Below are 16,175 nucleotides of genomic sequence, written 5' to 3'. Positions count from 1 at the left end.
TTATTTAATAAATAATGATAAAAACTTTACTGCATTATTGGGATGAATTATTATTTACCATTTTACCTTATGGTTTAATAGTTTTCTTTCCACATTTTTATAGTTTTATTCACTTTTACTTATTGCTTTTATTCATTTATTAGGGAAGAATTTTACTCTAGCTCACCAATATAATTAATTAATGTCCATGCTTTCTTCCTAGGTGCCCAGAATTAAACATATTCTTTTAATATTCCTTAAAAAGAAAGAAAACACAAGATCAGCTGTTTATAATGCCAAGAAACTATTTCTCAACACTTTGTCTTTCTTTCTCTTCTCCTCTACAAGATGAGCTTCTTGAGTATTTTCAATTTGTTTTCCTTCTCCATATCCTTCATTCCATACATCAGTTTATTAGAAAAAAATTATATTTTGTTTTCACATCTGTCCCTCAACTATTGGGTTTCCTAAGGCAATTAGTCCTTTTGTTTCTAGACTATTGTCAAAATTTTCTTGTCTTTTCTTTTTGTATTTTTAAGAATCCTTCTTTAGCACCTATATTACATATTCAGCATGTCTCTGAATATTCTTTCAGATATAAGTTGATCTGTCTAGTAGTTAAAGAAACAAGCATGACTTGGGGTGCCTGGGTGGCTCAGTCATTAAGCATCTGCCTTCCGCTCAGGTCATGATCCCAGGATCCTGGGATCAAGCCCCGATTGAGCTCCCTGCTCTGCGGGAAGCCTGCTTCTCCCTCTCCCTCTCCCACTCCCCTGCTTGTGTTCCCTCTCTCGCTGTGTCTCTCTCTGTCAAATAAATAAATAAAATCTTAAAAAAAAAAAAAAAAGAAACAAGCATGACTCATCGTTGACTTCTGCCCATCTGTAGTTTGAGGTCTCTGTTCAAATATTTGTGATTTGGAATAGTAGTCCTCTCTTTTTATTTCCTTAGTTGGAGTACATGCATGGCTATATTCTTGCCTACCGTCTAGTATTTTTCCCTACTTTTGATACATGAATGATGTGATCATTGCCTGGGTATAGTCCTCTCTTCGTCCTTCATACATTTCATTCCATTTTTTTTCTGGTTTTCACTTTTGCTGATAAGAAGCTCAAGATCAAATTATTTTCATTATACATTTGTGAGTAACTTGTTTATGTTGTCAAAAGCATTACAAAATTTTCTTTTAATACATTTATTTTACCAATGTATGTCAAGATATATGTTTCTTCTTATCATTCCAACCTGGAATGTGGTAAAAATTTTCAACCTGTAGACCTCAATCTCCCTTAGATAAAAATTCTACTTTGTATTTGTCTTTTGTTCATCTTTTTCTTTTCCTCCTTCTGGAGCTCCTTTTACCCATAAATTACATGTATTATATCTATGTACTGAGATATTTTTCCTTCCTGATTTATACCCTTTTTTGTTCTGCTTTACTTTATATTTCATTAACCTTTTGTATAATATTCCAAGCTATAAATTTGATTCTAGCAAGTCAAAATATTTTACTTCAATCTGATAACTAATGTTTTGTTGCTACTGCTATTTATTTACATGGAAAAATTATGTTTCTGTGTAGCAAATTATCTGTACAGGTAGAGGAAGGGAGACCAGTTAGAGAGCTATTACAATTACCCATGAGAGAAATAATAATGACATGACGTGGACCTAGGTAGCAGCAATGGAAATTGTGAAAAGCAGACCAATTCTACATATACTTTCAAGAGAGAGCAGAGAGATGTTGCTGACAAATGGAATTGGGTTGTGCTTGAGAATTTGGATTTGATAATGAGATCACTGGTGATATTGAAACAACCAGTTCTGGCAAAGTGATAGAGTAAAAAGCTTAATTAAAGTGAGTCAAGGGGCACCTGGGTGTCTCAGTAGGTTAAGCATCTGACTTTGGCTCAGGTCATGATCTCAGGGTCCTGGGATAGAGCCCTACATCGCCCCCCCCACACATACACAGTAGGCAGTCTGCTTGTTCCTCTACTTCTCCCTTTGCCTCTCCCTCAGCTCATGCTCTCTTTGTCTCTCTCTCAGTTAAGTAAATAAAATCTTAAAAAAATAAAGTGAGTCAAGACAGGAGTTGGAAACAAAACCTCTTTTTGTAAATTTTATGAGAAAATTAACTTTTAATGATTACAAACATGATTGTCCATGTATATGTACATTTAAATATTTGGATACTTAAAATGTATATTTTTTGTGTGACTTATAAGCAGAGAGTTGAGGCAATAGTTTAATAAAGAAATGGGGTTAAGATTGGGGGAATTATCAGTATATTTGTAGGCTGATGTGTTGTGATGTGTGGTTAAATAGAGAGTTTTCCTAGCAACATCCTTGATTAGTTGAAAAGGGAAGAAACAGATTAAAGTTTAATATAATGTATGTTGCATTATTGGTTATATCAGGCTCAATACTTCTGTATTGAGAATACCATAACCTGAAAACTCTGCAGATAGTAAAGGTATTTCAATTCCTTCACACATTAATTTTGATTTTGTGTCTTCATAATTTATTTTCAAGCTTCTTTTTTTTTAATAAAATTTTCAAAACCTACCTTTCTATTTTCAAAGTTTTCAGTTCCCTCCAGAAATAAGATTGAGTGATGAAAAGACCCTGGGATGATCTAAGCAAGGAGCATTAATGAGTACATGTCATAGGATATTGGCTAAAGGATTACTTTAAAGAGAATTTTCTTAGTATGTATCACAATACATAGACATGTGTCCTTATTCATCTTATTCTAGTCATTCTGTCTTCATAAAGTAGCATAACAACACAGGACATCTTATCTCCCACTGAGAATTTGATGATACAGTCACCACTAAATTATAAAATTTCTATCCAAAATAACTGAATTCACAAATGAAAGATCTTCCTTTCAAATTAAAACAAATATACAAGTCACATAAAATAAGACAAATATTTAAAATTCCATCAAACAAAAATTCATCTAGTTAGAATTATATCAGAACCATTCAGTAAAGATTCTCTTTAATTAAATTCCTGATTTTAAATGCTTCCTGTTCCATATAAGCAGACTATGCATACACAAACAGATTGTACCCACGCATTTTACAAAGTTACTGCCCACATCAATAGCACTTTTGCCCTTCTGCTGATGGCTTATTTTTGGCAATTCAGTAATTTGGTAATTTTCAACATTTACTACAACTGAAGGACAAAGAGCAGGCAGTGATGAATTTTCCCAAAATCTTTCAATTAAACAAACTTCCTTTAGAGGGAGCACCCCTATTAATTATCACAGGATAGAGATCAAAAATAATGACTTTGCAAAGTAACTGGATTTTCAGAGGTTCTTGCCAGATGGCTTTTGCAGCAATTTGTTTCCCAATATGTCCTTTTGAGGCCCCGAACACTGTGATCTACCAGAAAACCTAAGCCCACTCATAAAAATATTTATCATTTTATCCTCCCTGATTTTGAATAAAGAAATGAAGGAAAGCAACATAGCTAAACCTTGGATTTTAAAAATATATAATACTTTAAATCCCAATCTACTTAAAAATAATTTATCATTTTGCAATAACCTGTGAGTCTTGGAAAAGATTTACTTAGCTGATAAGAAAGGGATATTTTCACAATATTCTAAAATACATTAACCCTGATATGTATTAAAGCCTACAATCATTACTTTTTCACATTATAGTTCATTCTTGAAATGCACACACATGGATAATGTCCCCAAGATTAGGAGGGGTACTAAGTCAGTAGTGATTCCTATCCGTAACCACTGCCACCACCCCTGCCTTCTCAATATTACTCTTGAGAAAGACATGTTTTTGAGATATAGATAGATAGATAGATAGATAGATAGATAGATAGATAGATACATAGATATATATCTTCCAAATTTAAATATTCTAACTTAAAAGCATTCCAAAATGTTATCTATATGTAATGATACATATATCACCTCTAATTATTTTGCTTCTTTTCCACAATAATTACAGAAGTCCTCAATTAAGCCCAGCATATCTCATTACAGCAGAACTTCTCTGCTGTCAAAAAAAGTAAATAAAAACTTGCAGTTAGGTAGGAGAGACTTTATTTGCAGAGACTATTGCATTGGGGAGAATACTCCAACCATAAGATCTGTAAGTCTCAGAGGTCAGGCACATAGGGCATATTGGATGAGCAGATGGTATGATCAGACAGTTGAGCAGAAAATGATTTTCTCAGTGGTCACCTGATCCTCGGCAGGACCAGTAAGCTTGCCCAACTGTAAAGACTTATGGGGAAGAGAGAAGCTTAATTAAAGTTTGGTCAAGTCAAATTAGCAGGCATTTATCCAGACTAGGAGGAGGACAAGTAACTCAACGACTCATTTATGAAACAAAGGATGGTATTTTGGAGGAATTGTGTCTTGCCTTGTCAGAGGAAACAAGGGGGCCATGGGCAAGTTTTAACTGTGTCATATGGGAACGGTGGCTCTTTGCAGTGTTTCCAGGAACTTAGAAGGATAGGTGAATTTGTCATCCCTTTCTGTTTTTTAGGAGTTCAGGGCACAGACAAAGTTCAACACTGCAATTATAAAGCAAATTATATTATAGGTATTTGCCTTGCTAATCTATTTTTTATAAAAGAACAACAAAATAACTTTTTTTCACAAAATAAATATGGCAAGGCTATTAAGGTTCTCACTTATGTGCACGCTCTCTCTCTCTCTCTCCCTCATTTCCCTTATAAGGAATATCTTTGTTGACAAACTCTACTTTTTCCATGACTAGTTTTCCAATGAGATCCAGATGAAGTCATAGTTTTTCCAGTCTTCCTCTTCTATCCCAAATATTTATGTTTACCACTCTCTCTAATAGTAGTTGTAATTATTTTCCCATCTAGCCCATGAAAAGTCTAGTAATGCCACTTTGTACTGGAACTTGTATTTTTATGTATGTGATCTAAAAACCCAACTAAATGGGAAGTCATTTTGAAGCAGACAATATTTATTATTTATTTATTTATTTATTTATTTACTTACTTATTTATTTATTTTAATTTATTTTAGAGAGGGAGAGAGAGTGTGTGTGTGCGAGCGGGGGGTGGGGGAGGGTCAAGGGAGAGAATCTCAGGCAGACACCTTGCTGAGTGCAGAGCCCGACTTGGGGTCCATCTCACAACTCTGAGATCATGACCTGAGCTGAAACCAAGAATCAGACACTTAACTGACTGAGCCATCCAGGTGTCCCTGAAACAGAGAATATTTAAATGATATTTTTTATATTCCAGTATTTGGTAAATGTTCCTGCATATTTTAGCTATGTAATGAACATTATTATTGATGGGGATAACAGTACTGATAGCAATACTGTAAAAATAATGTGATAAACAGAGAAAATAATTTAGTTTAACTGATTCAGATTTTGGTTGCCAAAGAATAGATGTGGAAAAAATGCAGGGTTACACTTAATGTAATTTTGCAGCTATTGGATTTATTTCCTGCCAAGAACATATCCTCCTTTTCTGTTAAATTCCTTAAATGTTAGTTACAGTTGGACATAATCTATAAACTACAAATACTTTTGGGACCTAGAAGAATTTAAGTTAATTGTAAGCATATGTAAAAATTACACACATACACATAGCCGTAAATGACTTGTAATAAACATTTGGTTGCAGCACAATAAAATAGTGGACAATAATTTGAATTTTGGAGTCAAAATTAGTTCCTTCATCTACCAGCTCCATAAATTTGGACAATTCACATACCATGTGATACACATTTCCTTATTTTTAAAATGAATATATTACTTTCTCATAAGATTTGAATTATAAAATAATGTCAGTACATGTTAACATGAACCTTCTTTTTTCTATATTTCCACCATTCACAGCTTGATGATGACATTTGATCACTAGCAGATCATTGACATAGATGGGAAACATTAAATAGATAGTTCCTGGTTTCCTATTATTAAGTCTGGATTTATATATTTTTAATTAGGGGAAATAGAAAATATGGTAATTTTTTTCCGAATAGTCTAATTTTAACTTCTCTTTTATTATGGCTTGCAATTCCCTGAGAGACTTTGAAAACTTGGCCTCAATAATCTTAGATTACAAGATAAAGGAATCAATACTAGAAATATCTTGCATGAACTAATTTTCCTGTGAAAATGGAAGATTTTGTTTTAATTTTTTTCTGTAGACAAGGTTCACTAAGAAATAATAGACTGAGGATTACAAGTATGATCATTTGAATTATTTGAGTCATCAGGATGTCATTTATCTGCTTCCAGACAATTTTCCTTATAATTTTATTTCTAAATTTCTTTTACCTAATGCTTTCCATCTTTGTCCTCTACACATGCATTTTATAACCATTGATAAGTATGTTTATTCTACATGTAAATTAGTTCATTCCTAATGAATATAGTGTCATCAGCTCATTCATTCCATCAATTCACTGAGAATTCCTCATCATTGGAGGAATAAATGTGATCACTTACTAGGGTTAAATCATAATTGAATTAACTAATAGGATTAAATAAGGTTGACTTAACTATTACATATTTCTATTTTTTTTTTAAGATTTTTTTTTTATTTATTTGTCAGAGAGAGAGAGCACAAGCAGGGGGAGCAGCAGAGGGAGAGAGAGAAGCAGGCTTCCCGTGGAGCAGGGAGCCCAATGCGGGGCTTGATCCCAGGACCCTGGGATCATGACCCGAACCGAAGGCAGACACTCAATGACTGAGCCACCCAGGCACCCCCCCCCTTTTTTTTTTAAAGATTTTATTTATTCATTTGACAGAGAGAGAGAGATAGCAAGAGCAGGAGACTTAACTATTAAATAAAGATGCAACCCTGACAGAACATTGATTTTGAACTTTCCAGCCTCCAGAACTGTGAGAAAATAAATTTCTTTTGTTAAAGCCACCCAGTCTAAGGTATTTTCTTATGGCAACCTAAGCTGATTAAGATAGTTGCTAACCAGTTGCCCCCAAACGTAGTGGTATAAACAATACCACATTATATGCTTAGGATTTGGGGTCAGTGATTTGGAAAGGAGTTGCAGTCACAAGTTCACTGTGCTTCGGTTATCTGAAGGCATGACTGGGCGAGCCTCCGATGAGGCTCACTCCCTGGGCTGACAATCAGTACTGCTGGGACCTCGGCTAGGCTCCCTGCTAGATTAACATGACTACATGTGGTCTCTGGAGCTTAACACTTAAGAGTATTTGGACTTCTTATATTGTATCTTATAATGTGGCTACTTTCCCCCAGAGTGAGCCTTTCAAGGATACCGGGTGGAAGCTTCATGGCCTTTTCTCATCTAGCCTCAGAAGTCACTCAGCCACCCTTCAGAAGCATCCTAACGTTCAAAACAGTCAAAGCCCCCTGAGATGCAAGGAGAGGGGACGTGACCCTACCACCCCTCAGAGGGAGGAACAGTAAGTATTTATGGCCGTTAAAACACACACCCACACACAAAATCAATATGCTTGTAGGCAGTGGATGGTGTGTAACATCCATGCCAAAAGTGCTAAGGAATATGTCTTAGAAACTGTAGTATATTAAAGGACAGTAGAGTGCCAGCAGATATCCTGAGCAGCACCAACCAAAGCAACAGTGCCCCAAAATACAATGCCTCGTATTTTCCCTTCTTGTGGTGCTTTTCCCTATTGGATAGTCATACCATATTTATCCTTTGTTATTGTTGGATAACACAACTCTCTTTGTTCTGGTTCCATCAGTGTGATTTCTTTTCTTTTCTTTTTTTTTTTAAGATTTTATTTATTGGGGCACCTGGGTGGCTCGGTCATTAAGCATCTGCCTTCAGCTCAGGTCATGGTCCTAAGGTTCTGGGATCGAGCCCTGCATCAGGCTCTCTGCTAGGCGGGAAGCTTGCTTCTCTCTCTCCCACTCCTCCTGCTTGTGTTCCTGCTCTCTCTCTCTCTCTCCCTGTCAAATAAATAAATAAATAAATAAATAAATAAAATCTTTTTTTTATTAGCATGAGCAGGGGGGCGGGGAGAAGCAGGCTCCCCACTGAGCAGGGAGCCCACCGTGAGACTCGATCCCAGGATCCTGGGATCATGACCCGAGCCGAAGGCAGATGCTTAACCTACTGAGCCACCCAGGCGCCCATCAGCAGTGTCATTTCAAAATTGAAGCACAAACAAAAAAAGTATCTCTACTAAAATTAAGGTTTTGTATAAGAAGATGTGGCTCATATATACAATGGAATATACTCAGCCATCAGAAAGGATGAATACCTACCATTTGCTTTGACATGCATGGAACTGGAGGGGATTATGCTAAGTGAAATAAGTCAAGCAGAAAAACACAATTATCATATGGTTTCACTCATATGTGGAACATAAGGGATAGTGCAGAGGACCACATGGGAAGGGAGGGAAAACTGAATGGGAAGAAATCAGAGAGGGAGACAAACCATGAGAGACTCTGGACTCTTGGGAAACAAACTGAGGGTTACAGAAGGGAGGGGGGTGGGGGTTGGGGTAACCGGCTGATGAGCACTGGGTGTGATATGCAACTAATGAGTCATTGAACACTACATCAAAAACTAATGATGTACTATATGTTGGCTAATTGAACATAATAATAATAATACTAAAAGGTTTTGTATATTATCTAGAATAACATAATAACACAGATAAAAGTACTTTTATTCAATTTTGAAGAATTTGAGCTTTTAAGTTGGTGTGAATTATATACTATGCTAGTATTATTTCCCAAGAAATATTCAAAGTCCATGAGCAAATTGTCCTGTATCTCATGGAAAAATAAAATTTAAATCATAGGCCATTGGCCTTTAAATTATTCTCCCTTCATTTGAGCCAAGTTTTACCTTCTCAAAATGGAAAAAAAAAATTGTTCTTACCAATACATTAAATCACCATTAGTGATAAATATGATACTTATTTACTATTAAAAACATGATTTTTATAAGGTTAAAAATATCTGGTATGAATAATATTGGTAAGGACACATTATTTAAGAGTTTTATGTAAACAGAATTAATTCATGGATTCAACTGGAGACAATAATGGTTATCTAAATAAGTTACTGAATAAAACTCTGACATAATTTAGATAAAATTATTGGTTAAAATGCTAACATTTATCACATGAGCAAATTATATAAGATTTATACTCCAGCCATTTCATGCCATTCTCTGTCACCCCATATGAATTAAACCACAACTTATATTAACATAAACATTGAAGGAGTTAGAGTATGTTACACCAAAATGTGCTACTTTGGCATATTGATTATTTTGAGTTAAAGTCAGTTGAGAAACTGCAGATACAAGAAGGCCGCTCTGGCCCTCCCTTTTATTCCTGAATGCAGAAGATGAAATTTCTATATGAAAGATACCCTCCCTAGACCAGAAGGAAAGTGACATTCTTATCATCAGTAGAGACCTGTAGAATTCTATATAAACAGAACTTGTTAGAGTAATTCTTCTTTCTCTTTAACCTCCTCATAGAGTTTAGATACTTTTCCATAATTGCTTCTCTTTGTTCAACCTGCTATAAGAGCATGAAGGTTTCATTTCCTTGAGTCTTTAGTCCTTATGAGAGCTTCCATATCACACAAGACTTACTGTAAATTTGTACACTTTTCTCCTTTCACATATCTTATGTCAATTTTAATTCCTGGCCAAGCCAAAAAGCCCTAAAGGGTAGAGATAAAAATCTGCTTCCACTACCACATCAAGTTCAATCTTTCCAATTAGCACACATAAGTTACATGCTTCTGACATATATAAATACATGAAGAAAAAAGTTAAAGGACACGTTGCAAGAATTTTTAACATTCAGAGAACTAGAAGGTATTTGGAAAATATTTTGAAAGCGGTCAAATTAAATGTAGTTACCCTCATAATAATATGGCATAATTATTCAGTTATATAACTTCCAAAAATGTATTATTTTCTTAAATGTAATTACATTAAAATATTAAACACAAACTGAGCCTATGTCTTAAACAAGTCCCTTAAAATCTGGCATTATTGTAGCCTAGAAAAACTTTGAACAAATTCTGATAATATGAAGTCAAGGTCAGATTTTAATTGCTGCATATAATATTACTTTCAGGTCCACAGGATGTTATTTATACACAGGGAGGATTTTTTGTTTTTTTGTTGTTGTTACTTATTTATTTATATTTGAAATGATCATAACTGTATCCAGGTGACAATATAATAATTAATAAATGATTTTCCTTCACTTCTGTTAGGACAACAACTCAACGGATGTGCTAATGATTATTAACTGAGCTCTTAAATTAATTACCCTCAGATATAATTCTCATTTTCAAGTTATACTGCCTGTCCCCTGGCCATCTTTAAGGCATAGTAATTGGTATAATATTTTGAAAAAATGAAATGAGATATTCTTATTTTCTTTAATTCATAATGTTGTTTGGCTCCACTAAATCAATGTGTTTTAGTATATCAGAGAAATGGCAATAATGGCTATAACAATGTGGTTGTATGTGGAAATTTTCATAATGAGACAATATGATTAAAACAAAAAAGTCAATATTTATAATAAGGCAGACCAAAAGTTGGAGGAAAACATCAGTGAGGACCAACCTACAGATTATTAAGTGAGAAAAGGAAACCTTTACTTGCTTAGGTCACCTTCACATGAATTTCTACTAGGAGCAACTAAGACTTTCCTAATAGAATCCTCAAGGGAAAGACCCAAATATAGGGAATTTGAAGTTACAGAGAAAAGCAAGCAAGAGCCACTTTCTATATCCCAAACTCTGAGTCATCCAAGGGGAAGCAGTGGAAAAAAAAAAAAAAAAAATATATATATATATATATTTATCAGGAGAAAATATTGATAGGATTAAAGTCCCAATTTACTTCCATGCTACTTGTTAATTATTCTCTTCCAGATACAGGGGGTAAGGAAATGGGGAAAAACTATATTAATGATGCTTTTTCCCCATTGAAGGCAACTGTTTGAATTGTCCAGGGCAGAGGCTATTAACCTAATGGCTAAAGGAGTAAAAGAGCATAGAAGCCAGTGGCTAAGAGATAAGAAAGAAAAGAAAAGAAAAGAAAAGAAAAAAAAGAAAAGAATCTTGTAGACTGTTTCTAGACATTTGGCTTTAAGCCTTTAAGCCTTTAAATTGACCTGGAGTCTCAATAAATGAGAAAACAATGTTGATCAAAACATTTCATTCTGAACAGTAAACATATATGTGTATCTACCCCCAAAATGACCCTAAGCTCCCAGATCTGCTCCATTAGGCAATAGAAATGGAACATGATTTTCATGCGGTTGACCATCCAATTCCCAATTCATATATGACCATGGAGGGCAATGGATGAAGAACTTCCCTTCTCTGGAAAGTGGTTCTTTTGTTTAGAAAACCAGTGTCAGACTCTCAGGGATGTAGGTCTGAATCACCCAACAAGGTAAGAAACCCAGACCAGCTAAAGGTGGAAAAAGATGTGATGAAAATTAGTTACATAATCCGCACTAGTTGTAGTAATGGGGTCTATAGCTTGGCTTGCCACCCTTTTTACAGTGTTTTTAGAACAGGTGTTGGTGAATTTTTTCTGTAAAAAGTTATATATTGAAAATATTTTAGAGTTTATGGGTCTTTAGCATAGATTTTTCTTTTTTTTTTTTCCTCCACAATCTTTAAATATATAAAAGTCTTTGCTCAGAGACACAGAAAAACAGTCCTGGGGCTGGATTTGACCATCGGCCTAGCTTGCTAATACTTGATTTAGATTACAACTAGCCACTACATGAAAGAGTTTGATCTTTCCTTCCTTCTCAGGGAAAAGGTGAGGGCATCTAATCTCCTGCTGACATTCTAGTATCCGCAGAGCATCCAGGTAGATCTGCTTTATACCAATGGCAGACTAAAAAAGTTATGCATCAGTCCAGATTCATGCATCTTTTCTTTCTAGCCAGAGTGGGGCTTTTAAAGGATAACACCCATCCTCTGTTGTGGAGCTGGGTTGCTATTTTTACCAAGTGTGTTGCTACTTATAAGGATGCTACTTATAAGGATTGCTCTTCATCTCTTGTGTAATGCATCAGCAAAACTCAACATGCCTCACCTTATGTGCAGTCCATTACACTCTTCTCACTTCCCATGAAATACGTACTCATAGAGTTTCTGTAGAAATCTGGCAAGAATGGGTGTCTAGCTGTTATTAATGCTGCACTTAGTTTCACAACAAATTCTCTAATAGCTGGTATTAATGCTGCACTTAGTTTCACAACAAATTCTCTAATAGCTGGTATTAATGCTGAACTTAGTTTCACAACAAATTCTCTAATAGATTTCCTCTCTCCATTTCTCTTCCCTGACTCCTTACTCCTGCTTCCTTGGGATTGAATCCTTCTCAGAAAATTATTATCACACAAACATTTACCTTAGATTTTGTTTTCTAGAGTATTCAGGCAAAAAACATAGCCAAAAGCATCCCTAATTGATAAAAAGTCATATGAAAGAGAGTAACAAGGATAGACTTAATGGATAAGTCCCACCCATGCAACAGTGGCAGTCCGAAGTGGAAGGGAAGGGCAAGAGATCAGATGACAATATTCTCAAGTCTTCCATTTCCCTCCTAGATGATTCCTGAAGTGGGAGGTCATAGAAAAGCATGAAATGTTTCAGAACAAAGCCAGCAAATACGGCTTTGAGATTACCACTTATGATTAAATTCTGGAAGAGAATTGCCTAGCAGATTTCCCTGTGTCATGATGGAGAAATCAAAGTATGGCATGTTTAGGGAAACAGAAAAGTCTTGAGGTTGATCTATTTCCCCCACATTTCCCACAGCTGGTTTCCTTATAAAAGATAACCAGTTATTTCTGAATGTTCATCATATGAGACCAAGAGGATAGCCTCAGTGGTCAGTTCACAGAGTGGACAAGATGAGGGCAACATGGCTTTCACAGAGGTAGGCAGGAAGTGCCAAGCAGAGGCAATAACAAGAGGAAGTGTGTGCACATGATGTGATGAGCACCGGGTGTTATACGCAACTAATGAATCATTGAACGTTACATAAAAAACTAATATGTTGGCTTAATTGAATTTAAATTAAAAAAAAAAAATGTGTTTCCAAGAAGTGACTATGGTTCCTCCAAAACACCAAGACTTTTCTTTTTAATTCATACTTCAATTTTGACTAGTGATATATATTTATGCAGAATGAAAATACTTTTAGAGAATCTAAGACTTAAAATGTTCCCCAATATTGGACAAAGGTCAATATCTCATATTCAATAATAAATATTATTGATAGAAGTTTGTAACAGTAACTTAAATGCTTTCCTGTTTCTTTCAGTTAAGAACTCATTTCAAAAATATTCCAGAACACAATATTCAGTTCTCCTTCTCTTCCTGTGTTTTTATTTATAAACAATTTTCCCCATTCTTTTATGGTAGACTCTCAACACCATTCTGTTAGATTTAGACAAAATGTATTGAGCTATCAGAGGAACATGTGACAGAACAAAAGCCTTCCAAAGTCTGTGAGAGTTAAGTATACATTTCTGAGTTACTCTTAACACAAGACAGTTTTAAAACACGTAGAAGTTAAGAATGAATAAAGTATGGTCTAGGAGGTATAATAATTTTTGTAAAGTGCAGCCAAGAATGTCTCTTTCTATAATAGCTATTGAATTTACAAACACAATTAAGGGGAACTACTAGGCTCATGCATCAGTTGGACTTGAAGTCTTTACTGAAAACTCCCATTAGTGTCAAAAGCAAGATATAAGAGCAAGTTTTATGAACACCGTTAGATTTTCTACTCTAAGGAGGGGTAGCATGGAATTTCTGTTGAATGTATCTGTAGTAGTTTTTAACAATTATTATAGATATGGCAATGTTCATTTATTCATATGTTCACTTATTCATAAGAATATCCCACACCAAAGGGGGAAAATAAATATAATATACAAGTTACAAAAAAGTCCAAATATAATTGACATTTATTTTATTTGCTCACTATTCCCATTGTTTTCTTACTGAAAAATTCATCTTAAAAAGTTTTGTTTGTTTGTTTATTGTTAAATCACTGGTAAACCTGAAGAGAAATCTTACATTCCAATATTTGAATATATGGAATGGGACTATGGGGGGGAGGGAGAGGACCAGAAAATGAATAATAAGAATGTCATAAAGCCTTAATATTTAAAGCTAAGTAGGAGAAATGAATAATGTGAAATATAGCAAAGAAAGAAATGTTGCAACATATAATACATAATAAAAGGAATGGCTTTGATTTTTCATAATTATATACAGTAATCCAAATGAAAGCTAAAACTATAGCTAAAGCTATAACTTCCCTGCATTATCTGACTTAAATTTATTTAGATCAACTTAAATGAACAGTTTTTGTTTTGTGAAAATGATTTTTGTTTTCTTGTAAAAAAAAAAAGACAAAAATACAATAGTGCCTTGAGGAGGCTTCAGATCTTCCCTAAAATATTCTTGTTTTTGATTTAGTTAGCATTACTAAAATTTTGGAAAGTTAGGGTAAAAAAAAATACCATCTTGCTCAAAGAGTGCTTTTTTTTTTTTTTTTTTTTTTTTAAAGATTTTGTTTATTTATTTGACAGAGATACACAGCGAGAGAGAGAACACAAGCAGGGGGAGTGGGAGAGGGAGAAGCAGGCTTCCTGCAGAGCAGGGAGCCCGATGTGGGGCTCGATCCCAGGACCCTGGAATCATGACCTGAGCCGAAGGCAGACGCTTAACCATCTGAGCCACCCAGGCGCCACCAAGAGTGCTTTTCTTATTTTGCAAAATTTCTTTTGGGAAGTTTGTTTTTAGACTAAAAACGTAAGAATTTTTACCATTAATTCTTCATGTTTGTAATATTGACCTTGGATAAATTTTCCAATGCCTATATTTTCTACCACTTTATGATTGGATTAAAAACAATAATCAATTAAAGAATCTTAATAGAGATGAGCCTCAATGTCATAAAAAGGAGATAAAATGACATGGTGTTTTAATGTGCATGAAGCCCCTAAAGATAAAGAATTTGAAGAAAATATTTTCTCTGACCTCTATATCAGAGATGAGTCTGTGATATGTCTCTAGCTAATTGCCTCATTGATGTGGCTGACAGGTTTATAAATTAAGGTGATGATGAATACACAGCATCTCTATGAAATTGATATGCTTTCACATAACTCTATCTTTTACTTTTAATTCTCCAAAGTATGTATGTGCCCACATACAAAATAAAATCCACATATGCTCAGGACCTGCATCTGTGTCAGGAAGCTTCTGCAAGTTCTCTCTCTCCTACCACATCCAGCTTAGTTTCTCTAGCGGCCTTTGAGGTGGCTTAGTCATTAAGAATCTGCCTTCGGCTCAGGTCATGGTCCCAGCGTCCTGGGATCAAGCCCCTCATCGGGCTCCCTGCCCAGCAGGAAGCCTGCTTCTCCCTCTCCCACTCCCCCTGCTTGTGTTCACTCTCTCGCTGTGTCTCTCTCTGTCAAATAAATAAATAAAATCTTAAAAAAAACAACAACAACTATGGAACGCTTCACGAATTTTCATGTCATCCTTGCCTAAGGGCCTTGATAATCTTCTCTGTATCATTCCAATTTTAGTACATGTGCTGCTGAAGCAAGCACTCAACATTCTATCATTTTTAATCTATACAAGTGGCAATTGTAGATGGCTCAATTAAATAATAATAGTGTTTGGTCATGATAGAAACTTCTACTAAACTTAAATAATTTTACAATTTGGGAATGAAAAATTTGAAAATATTTTCTTTTGAAATAGTATATTAACAATTGATGTACCTTAAAATATGAGGATACAGTGATTCTTTTTGATTATTTCAGTACATATTAAGTTGTTTGGTCTATGTACTTTCATATACTTTTTTAGTCGATGTTATAAAACAGTAGCTTTTAACATTTTTTTTTGTAGCATCAGAGTCCTTTCTTTATGCACAACCTTATGAAGAAAGTCAGAGTATACAGAAATGAAAATAGTTTTTCTTGTGGAAGAAGGTTAAGTGGGAAACTCATTACCTCAGCTTTCCCTTTGCAGCTCAACACAGGGTCACTTGGGTAACTATTTTTACCCTAGAGCATAAGATTCAAAGCTCATTTTAATTAAATATTATGGACCAATTTTAGCATCTATGGGACACTGGTTAGATGATAGCTGAAAAGCAAAAGTGAGAG

The 16,175-nt window shown here is 34.8% G+C and overlaps 1 non-coding gene across 1 annotated transcript; it reads right to left on the bottom strand.

Moving 5' to 3' along the window:
• Positions 1-15,504: 15,504 nt before the first annotated feature.
• On the bottom strand, positions 15,505-15,611 carry LOC116643866. The gene has a single exon (XR_004301648.1). It is a non-coding gene; the product is annotated as a U6 spliceosomal RNA (small nuclear RNA).
• Between the last annotated feature and the right edge of the window lie 564 nt (positions 15,612-16,175).

The sequence above is a fragment of the Phoca vitulina genome, unplaced genomic scaffold, assembly GCF_004348235.1.
Source record: "Phoca vitulina isolate PV1807 unplaced genomic scaffold, GSC_HSeal_1.0 scaffold27, whole genome shotgun sequence".
NCBI lineage: Eukaryota > Metazoa > Chordata > Mammalia > Carnivora > Phocidae > Phoca > Phoca vitulina.
This window is presented reverse-complemented; position numbering and strand designations above follow the sequence as displayed.